The 14,802-nt window shown below is 42.8% G+C and overlaps 1 protein-coding gene across 4 annotated transcripts in view; it reads left to right on the top strand.

Annotated features, from left to right (window-relative positions):
* Positions 1 to 14,802, top strand: part of BACH2 (BTB domain and CNC homolog 2) — a 190,638-nt gene that overhangs the window by 96,787 nt on the left and 79,049 nt on the right. For all 4 annotated transcript variants that reach the window (XM_026845579.1, XM_026845575.1, XM_026845578.1 and 1 more), the window contains one exon: positions 6,896 to 7,047. The gene's annotated coding sequence lies outside the window, so the exon portion shown is untranslated. The remainder of the gene's footprint in view (positions 1 to 6,895; positions 7,048 to 14,802) is intronic.

Below are 14,802 nucleotides of genomic sequence, written 5' to 3'. Positions count from 1 at the left end.
GGCATCTTTTGGGGCTGAAGTCTTCCAGATCTCCTTCTGTAGACCAAATTGTCCCTTCTAAGGTAGCATCAGAAGTGCCGGGGGCACTCATCGGCACCTAGCACACCTGGTGTGCTGCTGGCACATGTCCCCTGGATACCCTCTCATCTAGAAACTGAAAAGCGGCTTATCTTTGACTGGAAGTGCGGTTTGACTATTAGATGCTGTGGAGTCTTTGCTCACATCTGTCACTAGTGGAAGTCCCTGACTGTGCTCTGAAACAGAGCAAGATGTCAAGGAATGAGCGCTGGCAGATGGGCTGCCTTGTTCCCAGCACAAGGTGGTAGGAATGCCTGGTTGACTTGAGTCCTTGCGAGGCAGCTTCTGGCTGATGAATTTCCTTGGCCAAATATTCTTTCTCTGCTTCAGTGGGTCAACCTTTTCCCTGACCAAACTGCCTGCTCTGCAGGATCTGTGAGTGGTGTCTGTACCCCGGAAGATAAGGGTGCTAATGGTGGGACCAGGTGTCCTGTTGGTCCATCTCCCCTGTAGCAGAGGGTTTTATAATCATGGTACATTTTCCTCCTTGAAAATTCTTTCTGGCTTAGCTTCAGAAGTATTTCTGTGGAGCAGAAGTATCCATCTCCACCTTTTATTAATAAGGGTTGCTGGGACTCTCAGCCACACATCTCCTGGCGAAGCCAGCAGCAGCAAAGCAGCCAGAGCCTCACGCAGTGTTTTGCAGGTTGAGAAGGCACTGCACATGCAGAGTGCACAGCACAGTAAACCCAATATCAGCTCACAACTAATTATCTGTGTATAAAAATTCCCCTGCTCGCCGTTTTGCCGTTAGAAGCTCACTGGTAAGATTTATGACTCTGGCTAAAATGAAGTACCATTTCCTTTTTCTCAGCATTACTGTGCGTGGCCTCTCGGGCTTTTCTTGTTAAACAGACTTGAGTTCACCCAACAGAGAATGTATTTTTGAAGCTCTTTCCCATCACGATTCTGCCTTTCTCTTTTTCTGTTTGTTATGACCTGTGAATATAACCCACAAAACGTTTTCAGGTCTTTTGACCATCCCCTGCTTGGTGTGAGGGTAAAGACAGGGAAGTTAAGAGGCAGCTCTTTCACATGAGATGCAGTGTTGGCCCACTCTCAGCCCCACCACAGTTTGAGCAGGCTCATGTTAGACCCATACATCCATTGGCATGGACTCTCTTCATAGTTTGACTCACGACTGTTGTATTCAGCATTTGTATGAGCTAAAGGATAATTCCTTCACTTCCTGCTAGAGCAGGCTGTATTTCTCCTGCCCTCATGTTGCTCATGTATGTCCTCATTTCACAAGCTGATGAAAATGAGACCTCTGACTGAACTTTCTGAACTGACAAATTCATCACTGACTTCACCCTGATCTGAAATCACCTGAAAATTAGTTTGTCTGATGTTGTAAGAGGGTAGGGTTTTTTTCTGAGTACAGGGTAAAAAAAGGGAGCAATGTTGAGCTGCTGCCATCTCTCCCAGTCGCAGTTAGACATAGTTATTTTTGTATTAGAGCTTGGAGGAAAACCGGTGGAGATGCCAGATAAACCTTCCCAAAAAAAACATTTGTGTTAATACTTAAATATTGTTCATCTTTCACAGCATTTACTTATCTGTTTCCCACATGCTGAACCTTATGGGGAGTTTTTGTAGTTGACTGTGGCCCATTCTTTCATTCTGTATGTTAACTGTTGTCTTGATTTGCATTTTTTAAAAGAAACTGGCAGGAGAAGTCTGACTGATAATTGTTCAGCGCAGGAACATCCTTTCGGCAGGACAGGCATATGTTCTTGTGGTGCATGTGCCTTGGGGCAGGAGTCCCAGAGCACAAACGCAGTGAGCTGCATCACTTTGTGCCGCCCTGGGAAGCGTCCTTACCCAAGAGACCCAGCACTGGCTGGTCTGGTATTGTCTTCTGATATGCCAGGCTCAGGGACAACAATTTCATCCTCATCACTGAACCATCTTATTTTCTCCTGTTTGCATGTGTGTTAACCAAAATCTCCAATCCTTAAGGAGAAATAAGCCAGATACCTGAATTTTCATAAGATCTGACACAAAGTATTAGGCTGTGACTTCTGCTCTGTATTGTCTTTACTGCATGGGGCATAAATATCTTGTGTGTCATTTGATAATGTTGTTGTGCGGGGGTCTTTCTCACAGCATATATTAACTTTCCTTTTACACTTAGCCATTCTTTCATGAGTCATACCACCAAGATAAAATATTTTCGATGATGGCTTTATTTTAAGTATATTCCAATGATAAAGTCATTGAGATTTTACATAAAAAGATTTACGAGTTCCTGTGGTGATGCTCTTGAACTGTCTCCCGCCTTTCCTAGCCCAGCCTGGTTGATGTGTCACAGTTAACTGCAACCAGAGGACAAAAGGGAGTGGAAAGTTCCCCCCACGCACATCCCCCAGCTCCTCTGAGGGTTTTCCGTTTAAGACCAGTTGGTGGTGTTAAGTGTAGCTGGGGAAAATCCAGTTTGCAGACCCTGGAGCACTCCCCTGGTCAGCACAGGGCAGCAGCAATTGCCTTCCTCTTCAGTTAGTCACCGGCAGTTATCTTGCTGCTTCTCCTGATGACTTCAGTCGTGGTTTCTAGCCAGACTGATTCCTCACGTGGTTTTACCACTATCTGAACGAACAGCTCAATCTCATCTCCGCTGACGGTTGACACAGCTCACCCAGATAGGGACACACTGCAGAGCCAGTCCTTGCGGTCCTGGGTGGGTACCCCCCTGCTTCTGGTCCACACCTCCCCGGTTGTGGTGGTCTTCTGCATCCCACCTCTGGGCACCGGGGAAGAAGCTGCTCTGCCCTTTGAAGTCCTGGTTTTGGCTGCCCCTGGCCAAAACAGTGCATGTGAGCACAAGCAGAAGTGATGGATGAGCATGTTCTTTCTCTTTGGAAGAACTGGGCAGATTATAAGGAGAAAATGAAATGCACTGGTAGTGAAGCAGGCCATGCATTTTTTCTGACATAGGTATCAATATCATCTTGGGTTTAATTTACAGATTTCAGGGAGAGATCCTGCGCTAGATGTCAGGAGCACTGCAAATGCCTTCTCAGCCTCAGGCAATCCTTCAAGCAGTTGCAAGCTACAAATGTTCCAATGAAGCTGTTTCAACCAGAAAGAAATATTCTTCAGCTTCACTCAGAAACACACACATTGTAAAGAAAACACATTTGCTAATCTGTGATGATATTGCACGTAACAGACTGGGATCCTTGACTTCATTGGGACTAATTTCTGCACACATTTGTGTAAGAAGCATTGCACTCCACCAAGTGAGGCATCACTTCAGAAAACACCAGCTCTGTTAGCACATCTATGCTCACTTCTCCCCGCTCGCTGGTGCACAGCCTTCCTTAAGTATTTTTTTTCTCCTGTCCATGTCTGTGAGTTCACCAACTCATCTTGTCATGTGTGTTTGTTTTACTTACTCCTAATTTTACGAACCCATTGTGAACATTGGTGTGTTTCCTAAACCCACGATATATCTGTTGCTCACCTCCCTCATGGCCCACCCAGCTTCTCTGGTTGTCTTGAGCATGATTACATGATTTTATGTGTCTGAAACATCTTTCATGCTAACTGGAGTAATACCCAGGTACATTCGTCATGTTCTTCTCAAATTGTGTTTCTTGGTTTGTTCATTGCAAACTGAAGAACTTAACAGTTTTCCTTCTCTTAAACATCAAAGCTCTTTGAAATGCACTCTCCATATAACAGAAGTCCAAGCTAGAAAGTATTTTCTTGAAGTAAATACTTCTTTAGCTTCATGCTTCTGGCAGTTGTGGTGTCTGATGCATCTTCCTTGACATTTGCATTCTTTGGTGCTAACTTGAGCCACCAAGCAGTACTGGAAGTCCTCAGAAAGGGGAAAAAATGGTAACCTGGTTTAAAAATGTACAACAGGTTGTTAAACAATGTAAGTTTAAAAAAAGCAAACAATGTTCGGTTTGAAGTATTGTTATTTTTCTAGCTTTCTCTGCAGCTGCGAAGGCAGATGCTTCTTTTTAAAATAAAGATAAGGTTTCCTTGCACCTGCCATGACTCCAGGAGATGGATCTTCAAGTTGACGTGGAACAATGATTTGGTGGCCTCTCATGATCCTGTAACTGATTGCCCAGGTATGCAGGTCTGTGCTGAGAGCTGAGGCCTCGATGTGAGCAAGCTTTGGAGTGGAGAGTACATCTTGCCCTGCCTAGGATCCAACTCTTCCCATGCTGTAAACCTGGCCGGTCACCATGTTAAAATGATGAAACTCCTCTTCAAGTAAATGCACTGTTGGCTTTTCATTTTATATAAGTTCAGTTTTCCTGCAGTCCTTGTAAGATTACAGCTGTAGTGACAGTTTTGCTTTTAATAATTCGCCTGTTTCAGAAAGAAAATTCTTTTATTCAGTGGAAAGCATGAAGAAACCCTTGTGTTGAGCGTAGGCGGGGGGTTAGGTTTCATTCTACCCTAAGCTGACCCCTGAGCAGAGAGATTCCTGCTTTCATGTTTTAGATCATGTGTAAAACCTGATGCTGGCTGGATCATCTCACGTAGAGCAAGAATATCTAGGGAACATGGGGAGAGATACAGTGAGACATTTGCAGAAGGGTATGAAATGTTTGGGATGCAACCTCATGCTTTCTACAGCAGTGACCATCAATCACACCTCAGAAAAGTGTGGCACTGAAAGTCTACCCCCCCCTTTTTTTTTTTTCTTGTTTCCTTGTTCCCCACTTCTGTTTATTCCCCTTTCCTTCTGATTTGCTGTGGCAAGTGCAATTTTAGCTCAGAAAACTAACCTGTCCTTGAAAACACAGAGCCTTCCCTGGTTTTATTCCTTTGGCCATTGAGTAAGCAACAGTTATTTTTGTTCTACCAGTGATTTATGACTGAACAGATTTGGAGTTTATATTTTTAGTTTTATAGGCAATCTAGATAATGTATATTTGTGATCATAAATATTTGGTCCTCTTAACAGTCTGCCAATGAATGTTGTGCTCAGTTGGAGAAAATTATATAAACTGAAGAGACACAAGCATTGTGTTCTTAGTGTAGCCTCATGATTCTTTTCAAGCACCCATATAGATAATCCTTAAAGGTAGCAGTATTTTGAGCATCTTTTGGTAAATCATCTAGGGGGATGCCATCCAGAAGAAATAATCTACTTTTTATAAGTGATCCAGTTCTCTACAAGGCTTGGAGTAAAATGCTGTAGCATCAGTGCTCAGAAAGTATTGAATTTTTTTTACCAGGAACTGCATATTTATAAAAAAAACCAGCTAAACTGATTTCATTTGCACTGCTTTTTTGTTGTTTTTTGACTTTTTATGCAGTCAATAGACATTTATTGAGAAACCAGAAGTTTTTACAGAAGAGTTAATTTTGCAAATTTCAGAAGAATAAGAGTAGTTTTTTAAAAATACCTAAACTTCTGGTTTTTACTTTCCCTCACCTTTCCCTTTTTCTAACTTTAGTTTGTGGTAATTCTGCAGACACAGCCCTTGCAGTGATACTGGGAAGATAGATACATGCCACTGCTTGTACTACTGCTGTCCCCTTCTGTTCAAAAGAAAATCGTCTTCCTTTCCATTCCCAACTGCCAGTTTTATTCAAGTAAATAGTAGTTAGGCATTCAAATATTTTTTCCAGGAAAAGTGTTGGACACTGACAACTTGAAAACTTCAACTTGAAAATCCTTGTAACTTAAAACTGATTACTTCTCCTTCCACAAGTATTTCCTTCCCACCCTCCTCCCAACCAAGTGGGACTGCTTCCTTGATAGATGGGGGAAGCCCTTTTGGAGTCAGTGGAGACTGGGCGTTGGGTGGGATCTGGGCTGTGGGGGGAAGCCAGAGCTCGGCTGCTGGGGGGTTCAGCCCTTCTTCCAGCCCCCCGGCCCCAGCTCTGCTTTCAGCAGCTGTCCCCATCCCAGAGTGCCTCTCTTCCGGGACTGAGCCCCAAGCCCCTTGCACGGCAGTGGCAGCACGATGAGTTTGCTGTGGGCGCACAAACGTTTTACACCCTCTTCAGTTTTCTTTTGACATGGTCTAGCATGGCAGGTAGCTTTGCTTTAGGGTGGATGGAGGAGTATGACACACACTGTCTTAACTGGGGATACTGAACCACGCCAATGGTATTTGTTCTCTGAAGCTCCCAGAACAAATTGGAAACAAAGGGACAAATTTGACGTTCCTAACTTAAATTCGTTGATAAAATCAAAGCAAAGCTTTGACAAAAGCCAGTATTGTTATTTAAAGTCCCTTAAATCATTCTGCTGGTTTTGTTGAGACAACTTTCTGGTGTGATGTGCAGTTTCACAGAACGACAGAAACCATCGAGCTTTAAAGCTCATCTAGTCCAAACACCTTGCCATGGGCAGGGACACCTTCCACTAGACCAGGTTGCTCAAAGCCCCGTCCAACCCGGCCTTGAACACTGCCAAGGAGGGGGCATCCACAGCGTCTCTGGGCAACATGTTCCAGTGTCTCACCACCCTCACAGTAAAGAATTTCTTAGTATGTATGCATAAGTATGCACATACATGTGGTATGATATGGTAGAATAATCACAGAAGCATTAGTTTATCTGTTCTGTAATTCTCAGGGGCCTCATATGTCTGAGTGCTATACAAATGCGAGTAAAACATAGTCTTTGTTCTAAGATGTCTACAACTTAAAGGTAAGAGGAGGTATGTTGTTGGCATAATGTTATTGTCATGTTTCACATAAAGAACTTCTGTATTTAAAAAAAAGGGCCCTCAAACTGTTTTTAGAATTGGGGGGGTGGGGGGGTGAAGAAAGGAGGGGGTTTGTGAAGATTTGGTGCTTGAATATTTTAATGCCCTTATTTTATTTTCTTTTAGGTTGCTATTGACTGAGTTGCCAGAACATTGCCCTACAAAGCTTTGGAGGGCCACTTCTTAATGGATTGCTGCAGCCTCTTAATTTCTCCATTGATCCTGTTCCCTGCATCGTGAGAACATTTTAGCCAGCACAGAAACTAGAAAAGTTACATGTAAGTCATGATTCAAATTCCTTTCTATTTAAAGAAAAAAAAAAAAAGGGTCTTGTGGAGGCAGTAAACATAATACTTCAGAAAAATACTGTAAAAGCTGTAATTCAACAGCAAACATTAGGTGGTGAATAAATTGTTATTGAAGTAGTTACTTGCTTTTTTAACCTAAATGGTGATTGTCATTTTGAAGGCTTTTCTAAGTGTTCTGCTACTATAGTGAACCCTAGCAAGAAGTACTTAAAATAGCTCTCTTCACCCCATCCCCCTAACTCCACTTTGTTTTTCTTCACAACCAGGTAAGTATGTGTATACTTACCTCAGTGTTCTGTGCCGAAGCCGCACGTGCTCCACGTTCGTTTGGAGGCCATCCACTGCAAAGCAGGACTGCAGGCATCCCTGTATTTTTCCCATCATAAAACCCATATCCTCCTCCTTTGGGGTTTCCAGAATACTTCCCTTGGAGGAACCCTGATGCTGCTTCTCCTTCCAGTGTGCTACCCTGAGAGGCTCTTCAAGCATCAGTAGTATCTTCGTTGCCACCTCCCAGCTCCTTCCAGGTGGAATTAGCTGCTCCACTTGGGCGTAGGAGGGTGGGGACAACCATGCACAGATTTGCTAGGGACAGAGGGGATCAAGAGGGCTGCAGACCCTTTCCTACCTCCTCAGTCTGGGTAGTAGCTCCTGGTGAGTGTTTTGTGCTTTGATTTTTCCTCCCAAGACAGGGAGTGGCTTTGGTGCTGTGCACACATTTCATCCCCCACTGTGACTAAATCCTCCTCTGAAACCTCTCATAGCATCGGCTTGGCATGGAATCGGTGGACCATTTTAGAGGGGAGAGATTGGTTTGACGCTTTTTAACTTATCAGTGGTTCTAACCCCAATTCTGGGATGGACCTGCAGGTAGAAGCAGCCTCTGGACAGTTTTAATGATGTCATGGATGGGGTGGTCTGTGCCATCCAGAGGGTGGGACACCCCAAAGCTGCCAAGTTTGGAAAAAAGCTTGAGCACACTTTATTGCATTAATTTTTTAAAATAAAATCAATACAATCTTGTGGTTAGAAGGTTTTTATCTTTCAGATGGTGGTATAAAGCAGCTTGGCAAAAGGCCACCTGAGCCAGAGATAATACAAAATTGTGGTTCACAGTGTGGCACTGTGCATGTTCCTGCCCTTGTTCATTCACTGCAGTAACAAATTCATACAACGCAGTTTAACGATCAGTCAGGACAGGACAGTGAAGCTGACCACAGCACTCATTGCTGGTCAGGTTTTCTTGAATGCATACTAACACCATTCCTAACATCATCTTGGGAACTGATTTGTAATACTGCTTCTAAGAAAACATTGTATTTCACAACTGAAGAGTTTATATTAGAAATATACCTTCATTTGAGGTTCTCTGCTTGCTTATGTGACACTGAAAGTATTATTAAAAAGAAGAAAAGTCTATTGGAAAAGGATGGCAGAGGTTTTTAATCCATATGGAAATTAAGTTTTTAAAGAGAGGAGAAGTTTTCTTCTGGTGTGATGAATGTCAGCAAAAATAATAGTGAAGTAGTAGGCAATGGGTAAAGGCTGTGTAGTAACAGAATTCACTGTCAAAGAGGCCTTACAAGGTGTTGGTTTGATTTTGTTTTCCGAAAAAGGGAGAGAGGGTTGCCATTTCATCTGGGCTTGGCAATATATGGTGCAGTTATTAATCAACCCCCCGATAGAATCATCTGACTACAGGAGAATTTTGAATCTGGCTTGAAACTTGTTTCTAGTGCTTGTCTTAAGGGAAGATAACTTGAAAATATGAGTTGTAACAGCAAGGCAGGCAGAAGGAACTCATTCATTAGTCCTACTCGGCACCATTCCTATGAGGTTTGGAAACCTTATTCACAATTTTTTGCAGGCTTATCTCATGATGTTCGAAAAGCTTATCATTAGGCATCTTGCAATTCACTCTTAAAAACTCTTTCAGAGGAACCAGCTTTAAAAATGGCATCCTTCTTAGGAGACTTGAAAAAGCAGCCAAAAACTGAATGGACATAAATGGAAAAAAACTCTCTCATTCCAAACAGTGCATAGCAAGTTTTGTCTTGATGCTTCTTGTGCTGCAAATAATCAGAAGTCTCCATTTCCAACAGTTAAATGAGGTCTGAGGGCCACATAAACTTGAAAACGAGTGAAAGCGTATAGGAGCCATTGTCAAATATGTACTTTCTTTACTTTTTTTCTTTTTTTTTTTTCCCTTCCCTGTTTTTCTTCTGTGGTTGTGTACTCGAGATATGCCAGCCTTTTAAAACATGGTATGTGCTCTAACTCCTAGAAAACAGAAGGTTGTTGGCCAGGGTTGTGCCCGTTGTGCATGCAGGTCTGTGCCGGCAGAGGTAGATGCAAGGGCAAGCTGCAGGCTGCTTACTTAATTTCTCGGCGTTTTCCACTGTTTGGCTTTTTTTGATAATAAACTCTGCTTGTAACAATTACCTTCGTTACAGCAATTCCCTTAGAAAGAAACAAACTTCCCTTTGTTAATTAGCCCTGCTGAAAAGAACAGTTCTACAAGGTTGACCCAGCTGTAACAACTGTATTCTTCTTGCTTTTCCCAGGGTGCAGTGAATTTTGTAAACATGTATACCTTCCCCCCTTTCCATTTATTATTTAGTATTTATAATACTACTACAATGCTGCTGATGTGATCTCCTTCAAAATAGTACGTATTCATGTTTGAATTCAAAGCAGAAGGTATCTTCCTTGTTCTGACGGAGCAGATTGCAAAACCCTGTTATGGTGCATGTGCTGAGATTAAAAAAAAAAACAACACATTTCTTCAGATCCCCATGGGAATTAATCCTGAGCAGGTTAGACCACATGTATTATAATGAGGGAGTACAGGAATTAGGGAGAAGCTGTGCTGTTCACTGAGCGACTCACAGTTCATTATCCCAAACGGTTGCTAATGGCAGAGTACATATGGGGCTGGGCTTGGGCGCTGGGGACGTGGCCATGCCTTGGAGCAGATGCTAGGGCAGGGCTGCTGGCATCCCAGCAGAGACGAGTGGCAATTCCTAGCAATTTCCACACTCTGTTCATGTTTCTCACTTTGTTTACACCTGCGTGTTCTCCTTTTAAAGCAGCAAAAATAACATCCCAATCAATGGCATTCTGTGCCTAATAAATTGTCCTAATATGTACTGCTTATGCAGTGTTGAGAATTCAGCAAGGACCTTTAAGTGCTTTGTTCAGGAAAATAAAAAAAAAGCAACCCAAAACTCAGAAACCTCTGCACACAGATTTTGTATTTTCTAGGTAAGAGTTATTCAGAATATTTCAACATTTTTTAAAAAAGATTTCTTGAAATCTGTCCTACGACCATCTGTAGGCAGATGTAAATAATGTAAAATTTTGAGATGCAGATTTTGGTGATTAAATGTCTGTCACCCGCCTACCATCACAGCTTGGGAAAAATGTATCTTTTTTAAAATCTTCACTGAAAGGTCAGGTAACTTGACTGAATTAAGAAGGAAATCAAGATTTCTGAAGACAAAGTTGCATCCTTTTGAACATTGACTTACTAAACACTCATAACTCTTGATACCAAACCCACTTCCCAAGCGCCATGGCTGTACCTGAGGACATGGGTGGTTTTGTCCTACTGGAGTTTGATGTGAGATGTGGCTGTGTCTGGATTTTATGATTTTTCTGGTATGTTTTCTTGTTGGAGTGCTGGTTTTATAGTGGAGAAGTCATTTTCTTACCCATTTTATGGTACTGGCATACCTTGTGCACCATCACATGGGACATCTCCTGCCCCAGGGAGCTTCATGACCTCCTGTGGCATCCTGTCCTGGGCATCGTGTTCGCAACTGCCAAAAATGATTTTCCTGTGATGTAGGAGAAATCTTCTTTGCTGCTAATTAATCTGGTTAATCCTGCTGCCCCCCTGTTGAGAATGCATAAAGCCACTGACCACTGCCGACACCACCTCGGTCCCTCAGCATGATCAGGTGCTCCTCAGCACCATCAGTGCCTCTGTACCCAAGACAGGCTGTACCCCCAGCCTGGGTGTGTGGGGACAGCTTTTGATGTGTTTGCTGCAAATGTAACTGTTGATTAAATAGATTTTTTAATTTATATATACATATGTGAATATATATAAAAATAAGGTATATATATTTATATATAATAACTCTCTATAAGTATATAGTTTTAAAAAAAAATAAAATGTGTATGTGGACAATTTTATTCAGTATGGTCTGAAAAGCCCTGGCGTAGCTTCACACACAGCGGCTGTGCGTGCACACGTGTGTGGGCAGTGAGGTGACATCCCTCTCTGGGTGTTTCTGACCAAACGCCCTGTGCCCGAGGCATCCCCAGCTGAGTACCCGTGGCGACTGCGGGCCATATGGCCATGACGAGCATTCTGCTTGTGCTTAGCTGGTACAGCGGAGGAGGACGATGGTGTTTGTTGCAGTGTGGCACACCGTATGAAACTAAATTATTCTGGCATCTCTCCCCTTTGCTGCCATTGACCACTGGTTGGTTTGTTCATCACCCCAGCGGTGCGACAGGCTGCGTGGGCGCATGGTGTCATTCATCTGTTTACTCGGTGTTTCCCACGTGGCTGCCGTGTTGTGGAGAGGACTTTTATTTTTCATTGTAGCAGGTGACAGCCTGTGTGCATGCATGTGTCAACCCGAGGGACTGAGTCACAGCTCTCCCTCTGCCCAGGGACAGTGCACTTCCCCTTACCCGAGGGGTCAGGCAAGATGCCAGCCCATCTCCACAGGACAGCTTACCTGCCCGCATGTTGCTTTTTTTTTTTTTTTTTTTTTTACAGAAAAGACTGAGAGATGGTGATGGCAAGACCAACTTTCTCTGTAACCCAAACCAGTGAAAAGTAAAATCCATCTCACCACATCAGTTTTGTTTTCACTGCTGGTTCAACCTATCCTCTCCCTCTGGCAGAGCCCTGCACAGTCATTCAGCACCCGGCTTGGGGACGGTGTGGTTGTTAGCTCAGTGGTGTATGACCCATTTATTTTCATAATACTTAGATACCCACTCTTCTGCTGTGTTCAGCACACGGGTCCTACAACCTAAATCCATGCCAGAAAAGCACACACCTGATTTCAGCAGTGTGCGCAGAGAGCAGCTGACTGTGCTCAGCTTGGCAGGGACTGTGGGAAGGCGATGGGCTGTTGGGTCTAGCTGACAGTTAATGAGTGAGTACAGGTAAAGCTACATTTTTCTGGAGCTGGCACTTCATCTTAGATTATTTTGTTAAGTATCAGTTGCTAGCTTACGGGACGTGTTTCCTGTTATGATTCGCAAAGAGTTGAGAAGTAAAAGTGTTGTAGTAGATGTTTTCCTGGCTATAATCACTTGCAGTTTTAGAGATGGCAAGGTAATTAATGACATGAGATTGTTCACTCTTCTCCCCATCCGCAGACGTGGCATCAGCTATACTCTTGTTGAGTCTGGTCTTAAGACAGACCTTTTTTCTTTATTTGTTTTTTACTCAGCTAATTGAGTTAGCTTTCTGAGTTTTTCAGATGATAATTAGGTTCACGCTTGTGTTGCTTTTGGTAGATGGAAAGAATCAGGCATAGGACAGGCAGGAGAGTAAACTAGCATCGTGCACAACTTGGGAGTTTTAGGTATAATATTAAAGAGTAATTTGCAAAACGACTTGAAGTGGATTTAAACACAATGAAATCATCCTTGACAGCAATTTGTTTGAAGTTCTTGTACTATTATGAGTGTAAAGGGATTTTTTTTAAATTGCTGGTGTCTGGGTAGAGTATTCAGCATAATTTCTCACAGGTAAGTGAAGCATTAACTCCTTGTACCTCAGTAGTTTAGGCAGTGGAGGGAGAAACAGAGTTAGGGAGAGACACCTCCTCCATTTCATCATTTTAAAATCGGTCAGTGGTCAGCAAACTTAGAGAAGGACTCTACCAGAAAACTGGGAGAAAACAATTAATCAAATATATGAAAATCCAGCAGGAACCTGGACAGTAGATACACACTGCATGCAAATATCTGTCCTTGATGTTTAAAAGAATGTAATGGCACTCCAAATACAAACTGGAAAAAAAGTAACAGCAATTAGCTAGTTTGCATCCCCTGTTCAGATGAGCTGGGGTTTTTGCATTTATATACTTTTGCTGTAGGTGTTGGAAGTGTGGGTGGCCATGAAAAAGCGGTGGTTACAATAAGATTTTCCATTTATTGCCCTTTGTGTACAACTAAAAATAAGATTCAAATGCTTCAGCATCTGTAGAGAAAGCATAATCCTTCTCTTAGTTCTGATGACTGGCTCGCCTGCAGCTTTGGCTCTGTCTGGTGAGTCCTAGGCTTAAATGATTGTAAATGGGTCTGTGTTGGAAGGAGAGGCAGCTTACTTGCGGTGTGGTCTAGCTGTGTTAATTCATCAACTTCTTATTTAAGGAAAAAAAAAAAAAGGAGTTAGGCTTAGTGCATAAGCAAGAGGTGGTGATGAAAGAATTTTGGAAGCAGAATTGTTCTGCTCTCTGGAAAAAGCAGCTTTGGAGAGAACTGAAAGATTTTTAAAAACAGCCCTCCAAAACTTCACTGGTGTAACTTGAACTGTTGATCCAGAACTTCATCTTCTGGCAAAGAAAAAGAAAACAAAAAAAAAAAGGAAATCTATACAAATCTGCTGAGCATCAAGAAACAAATTCTCAGGGTTAACTTCTAGCATGTTCCTTTTGGTTTGGTTTTTAAGGTGACAGTATTGAAATATGCTGTCTCAGTAGCTTTTCCAGGTAGTTGCACTGGTTAGGAATCCGCTAAATTAGTTGTAATATCTTGAGCTACTAAATCTGTTCTGACCACATTAATTGATATGTCAGCTTGTGGCCAAGAGAAACATTAAAGAGAGATGTTGTCAGCGTATGCAGGGAAATTCGTAACTTCATGGTGTCAGGTTTGGTGCTGTCCCAGCTTCACTCATTAAGTAGCCGTGGCATTTCCAGAGAATGAGTGTCTGTGCATGTCAAGCTTCTCTGTTTGATGTCATTCTTGCGATGGATGAGTAGAGAGAGCATCTACCCGAGAACTGCAGAACCAAAGGTAGAGGCTGAAAACTTGCTTTCTACTGCATGTCAGCTTGAACTTCACTGCTTTCTTGTTGCTTTGTGACCTTTCCAGGTTTTCCAGGCTTGGCAGGGTAGCAGAGGTGTTGGGTCTTTAGAATCGAGCTGTGTAAGACAATAGGTTTTCACTCTGAGTAATGCTGCGTGGCACGGAAGATGTGGGGTGCTGGGGGCACTTAGAGGCACACGTGCTTGTTCCAAGGAATAGCCATGCTGTCGGTGGTGAGTCTTTTATTATGCATTATGAAATACCTTTAAATTAGCTTGGTGTAACCCTCCCCCTCTTCTTAGGAGAGCTCAGTGCCTGTTGATGCTGCCTTACTTGTGCGTTTTTGCTAAAACACGCGTTTCTGCATTTGTATCGGTGCGCGTGGTTTGGACTGGCTCCCGCCTTGATACAAAGTACAAAAGGCGAGAGAGCTAATGCAGTAATCAAGGTTTTAAATACCTCAGGCGGGAATGGGCAAAACTTCACCAATAATTAGTTTCTGTGGTGGTGGTTGCTGCAGGGAGTTGCATTACATCTGTTCTGATTGCCTGCATGTCTCAGTCCTGTTAGGCGACCAGATGCTGACGAGCGGGGTAAACATTTGTCATTTTTTGGGTGGAATTTTTTCATTTTGGTACAGATGTAGTGGTGGGTTTTTTC

Source organism: Athene cunicularia (genome assembly GCF_003259725.1).
Source record: "Athene cunicularia isolate RWA chromosome 3 unlocalized genomic scaffold, athCun1 chr3_part1, whole genome shotgun sequence".
NCBI lineage: Eukaryota > Metazoa > Chordata > Aves > Strigiformes > Strigidae > Athene > Athene cunicularia.
This window is presented reverse-complemented; position numbering and strand designations above follow the sequence as displayed.